Raw genomic sequence first — 5,554 nt, 5'->3', positions numbered from 1 at the left:
TGTTAGAAAGTTTTTTCTTGTATCAAATCTAAATTTTCCTCAATTCTACTATGTCTTCCAATGGCAAGACACTGAAATATTTGAAGAAAACTATCCTATTGAGGCATCTCTGCCTTTCAACTGATTTTTATATGACATTCAATTGAAGATCTTCTTGTTGCCCTCCTATTAGATGCTCTTTAACTTATCAATATCCTTCAGAAAGCATGGTGTCCAAAAGCAAAAACAGTGCTTTATATGATCTAAGAGCTACCTTTCTTCTGGACAGTAAGTCTCTCTTAAAGAAACTTAAGAATTATTAAGTACCTGATACCTATGAGAACTTGTGTTATGGATTATTCTACTGGGGTACATAAATACAAGGCTGAGCATAATACAGGTATAGATCTCAAGTGTGGGAACCTCTGTTCTGAGGAAGGGTCCCAGAGTAGACATTCCTCATTTGTTACATTTTGACTTAGCAGACATCTGTCTCTGATCTTGCAAGTTCTTTCTCCCATTGGTGAGTTATTCCTGGAACCTCCATTTTGAGGAAGGGTCCAACCAGTCAGGATTCTTCATTCTCCTAGATTTATCCACCTTTCCCCACTGGGATAACTCTTAGCCCCTTTCCAGCTCCCCTTTTATGTGTTGTCTTCCCCCATTAGAATGGAAGAATGAAAGATTCTTGAAGATAAGTACTATATTTTGAGTGCTTAGCACAGGGGCTATCCCATTGTAAGCTTTTAAAAATGTTAAACTCTTACTTTCTATCTTAGAATTAACACTGAGATCTCTTCTAAGGTAGAAGAGCGGCAAGGGTTAGGCAACTGGGTTAAGTGACTTGGTCAGGGTCACACAGCTATAAAGTATTTGAGGCCAGATTTGAACACCCAGGTACTCTAAACTTCAGATCTGGCTCTTTATCCACTGTGCTACCTAACCACTCCACTCAGCTGAATGACTAAGGGTATTTCAATATGTCAAAAGGAAGCTAAGACACATACACGTAAGACATTAAAATAAGATTGTATACTATGTGTGTATATATCATCCAGATGCCATGGGCACCCAGTGGAGAAAGATGTTACTCCTATTGGGATAATTAGGAAAGAGTTCATAGAGAACATAAAATTTGAAATGGATCAGCTTTAAATAGGTAGTTTTGAAAGGGGAGGAAATTACATATTATGCCAATATGATAAGTAAAAACATGGAGGTGGGAAACTTGAAGGTATGCTTGTGGAATAGTTGGAGGCTTCATGTAGGTGAGAGTAACAGTGGAAAATAGAGTTGGGAAAGTGGTATGGGACCAAATTGGGAGGTTGGATCAGGTCATGTATGTAATCTCCATGGGGTTCAGGCCTTATAGTCCAGTTTTCTGGAGTTATATTTCAGTTACAATTCTATCTTCTTGCAGTACCTCTTTTTTATTTTTTTTTAAAAACTTTTACCTTTTGTCTTTAGAGTCAATACTAGCTATGGATTCCAAGGGGGCTAGGCAATTGGGGCTAAATGACTTGTACAAAGTCACATAGATAGGAAGTATCTGAGGTCAGATTTGAAACTAAGACGTCCCATCTGTAGGCCAGGTTTTCTATTCACTGAGCCACCTAGCTGCCCACCTCTTCTCCCAGGATCCACTCTTTAATGCAAATACTAAATCCAGAAATTGCCCCCAAGCATAGAAGATTCCTCAGCCTCCATCTGTGCCCACCTCAAGTATTGCTTATCCATCTCATCTCAGCTGACCCCAAAGTAGAGTAGTGAAAATGAATAGCCAATTCTCTTCCTTTTGGATTCAACACATCATCTTGTGCACAGCACTAATAGTGGATGCCTTGGTACCCAAGGGGCTATATAGCTTCATGTAAAGTACAAAGGCTTCTGTCATCAAAACCAGGAGATTCTAATTGGTCCCTTTGTAGTAGATAGTTTTGAAGAGACACAAGACATTGTAGGCATGGCTGTGTAGGTGCTGGCAGAGACCCAGCAGGTGCTCCTGTTCCTCCTCACTTGAATACAAATCCTTGATCTCTGGGCTGCTGAGAAGCTCTGAGTTCTTGGACTTACAGGTGAATTGACAAAGGTCTGGGATGCCTACTATGAAGAGAGAATTAACTCCCTTTATCTATTTTACTGAAATCAATCAGTAACCTTTAAATTAATCAGTCAAGAATTCAAAGCACCCCTACTTAACACTTAAGTAAGAAAGTTCACAAGTCAAAAACTGTCATCTCCAAAGGCAACTGTCCAGCCCTGGATAGGACTAAGCAAGTTGAAAAATTGTAGTTGGTTTCTGTGAAGAATGAGGAGAGACAGGAAATGATGTGGAAAATGGGGTATAACATGGGCTGGAGAGCATGGCCTTCTACCATTCCTTTCCTGGCATTTGGAAAGATTGACTGAGATTCCTGCATTGGCTTTGGAGGAGACTCTTTCCCTAGGTCCAGTGGAGGCTTGCTGGGTGTGTGGCTTGAGCTGTAGAGGAGGCTGTGCTAATGGACTTCTGGGTGAAGACTCTGTATGGAATTCAAAACCTGAAGAAGCCTCCTGCCTGGGTGCTGAACTGAACTGAACTTCACTTGGAGAAGCTCTTAGGTTGGGTAGGCTTGTTAAGAATCTGTCTCTTTATCTATATTTCCCACTTTCACTCTCTCCATCTATTTGTAAATAAAAACTGCTAAAAGTTGCTTTGACTTAAGAGATAATATTTTAAAATCAGTGACCACAATATTACTTTATAACTCTCTTATTGAGTCAAACCCCAATTTTAATCCTTACATTATCTAAGTCATGCTATAGAAGGGGGTGTATAGAGCCTCCCTCAGCACATAATGGGACTTATGATTTTTTACCTGCCCTGGAAATGGTGACAGCAATCTGAAACCATGAAGAAGTCTTCTTGGTCAGGTCAGTAGACACCAGGAGAAGGCATAGGTCTGTGTTAGACTCCAGGTAGGTGGTGTGCACATAGAATAGAAGACCCCTAAGTTGAATTTGGGAAGTAAGATGAACATTCAGATCTCTCCTTCTCAAAAGGAGGCTGAGGAGCTGACAAAGTTGAAGGGAAGGTGGAGATTGTTGGAGTAAAGGAACTGATCCTTCTTCTTCACCAGAGACACCAGCTGGTTCTGAAATAGCAAGATGGGAAAGATGAGGCCTCACATCATACTGCAGTTCAACGTCCTGAAATTTCTAAATGGTGCTGATTCCTTCATCTAATTCTTTTCACATGGTAGAAACTAAAAAAAAATGTTCATTCAATTAACAAACATTTTTAAATTATCTCTTAAATCTCTTCTAGGCACTGGGGATAAAAATGCAAAAGATGCCTTTGGACTCTCAGGAGCTCCCATTCCTATGGGTGGGTGATGCAAACTGTTCACAAATAGGAAAGCATAGTTCCACACAACTACCAATGTGACAGCTGTGTCAGTTTCTGTCTTTTTTTAAAATGTGTTTGCTTGTTACATTAAAGTTCCCAAGTCTTTCCCTCCCTCCTTCCATTCCCCATACTAAAGAAGGCATTATTTCCATTTAGTCCTGGTCTTTTCTTTATAATTGGAAATCTTCTATTTTGTTGAATGCCCATACTTTCCCCTGGAAGTATATAGTTAATTTTGATTGGTGGGTGATCCTTGGGTGTAGACCCAATTCTCTTGCCTTTCTGAATATCATATTCCAAGCTTTGCGGTCCTTTAGTGTACAGGATACCAGATTCTGTGTAGACCTGATTGGTGCTCCTTGATAGCTGAATTGTCACTTTCTGGCTTCTTGTAATATTTTCTCCTTAGCTTGGAAGCTCTTGAATTTTGCAATTACATTCCTAGGGGTTACCGTTTGAGGATTTAATGTAGAGGGTGATCTATGGGCTCTTTCAATGTCTATTTTGCCCTCTTATTGAAGAACATCAGGGCAGTTTTTTTCTTGGATAATTTCTTGTAGTATGATGTCAAGGCTTCCGTTTATGTCCAGTTTTTCAGGTAGGCATATGATTCTCAAATTGCTTCTCCTAGATGTTTTCCAAGTCAACCATCCTCTCAATGAGATATTTTGTATTTTCTTCTAATCTGTCATTCTTTTGACTTTGCTTTATTAATTCTTGTCATCTTGTGAGATCATTGCCTTCTACTTGCCCAATTCTAGTTTTTAATGACTGATTTTCAGCTAAGATCTTTTGATTTTCCTTTTCAGTTTGTTCTATCCTGCTTTCCATGGCTTCCAGCAGGTCATTTCTGCTTTTCAATTTGCTTATCATTTCATTTGACCTCTGGGCTTCTTTTTTCAAGTGGGGGATTCTGTCTTTTAAACTGTTGTTTTCTTTTTAAACTATCTCACCCTTTTCTTGCCACATCTCTTCTATCTTTCTCATAATCTCTGATTTGAGCTCTTCAAAAGCTTGTGACCAATTTCCATTTTGGGGGGAAGGTTTGGATGTGTTTACTTACCATCTTCTGCTGTCTCCTCTTTAGTCTGGATTTTTCTTCCATACTGCACCCTACAAGGAGCTCCTTCTCTAATATGACTTTGGTTTTGTCATTTTGAGGCACTGTAACTTGGTCGGTGGAGAGTAGAGGAAGAGCCCTGCCTCTACTCTGGAGCCATCTTAACCCGGAAGTCTCAAGAAGGCATCATTTAACAAAAAGATATATGCATATTTTTAGAACTATGTCTTGCTTGTTTCTATTTATTAGTTCTTTCTAGAAGTTATTCTTCAAACAATATTTCTGTTGCTGTATATAATGTCTCTTGTTTCTGCTTGTTTTAATCTTCATAATTTCATGTAGCTCTTTCCAGTTTTCTAAAGTATAGGTCTGACTATATTACTTTCTGCTCATTAATCTCTAAAGGCTGCCTCTTACTTCCAGAATCCAATATAAGCTCCTCTTGCCTAACCCTATGCTATTTTTTCAGGGTTATTATTTTTTATTCATACACTCAGGAGTTAAGCTAATTTGGTCTTCTTATCATTCCTTATACAACTAAATAACATCTCCCATTTCTGTCCCTTTTCACTGGCTCACTTTCATGGCTAAAATGTATTCCCTTTCCCCCTACCTCTAAGAATTTCTAGTTTCCTTCAAGACTTCACTCAAGAATTAGAGAATGACTGAACAAGTTACAGTATATGAATGTAATATAATATTATTGAGCCACAAAAAAATTACAAATAAGACAATCACCAAAAAAACCTGGAAAGACTTATATGAAATGATACAAAGTGGGGTAAGCAGAACCAAGAGAATTGCATTAGTAATAGCACAGTAATAGCAATAAAGTACCATGATGATGATCACCTGTGAATGATTTAACTATTATCAGCAATGCCAGGATCCAGGAAAAGTCCAAGGGACTCATGATAAAAAAGGTTATCCATGGCTATAGAAGAAACTGATGAAGTCTGAATGCAGATTGAAACATGCCATTCTTTACTTTATTTCTTTCATGAATTTTTCTCTAGTGTCAACAATATGTGTCTTCTTTCACAATATTATGAACATGTATATATATATATATATATATATATATATATAGTTAGTTAGTTAGTTAGTTAGTTAGTTAGTTAGTTAGT

The 5,554-nt window shown here is 38.2% G+C and overlaps 1 pseudogene; it reads right to left on the bottom strand.

Moving 5' to 3' along the window:
- Nucleotides 1–1,717: 1,717 nt before the first annotated feature.
- The window catches only part of LOC123233790, a 107,856-nt pseudogene continuing 104,019 nt past the window's right edge, over nt 1,718–5,554 (bottom strand).

This window comes from Gracilinanus agilis, chromosome 2 (assembly GCF_016433145.1).
Source record: "Gracilinanus agilis isolate LMUSP501 chromosome 2, AgileGrace, whole genome shotgun sequence".
Taxonomy (NCBI): domain Eukaryota; kingdom Metazoa; phylum Chordata; class Mammalia; order Didelphimorphia; family Didelphidae; genus Gracilinanus; species Gracilinanus agilis.
Note: the sequence above shows the minus strand (reverse complement) of the source record. Positions and strands in the feature narration are given on the sequence as shown.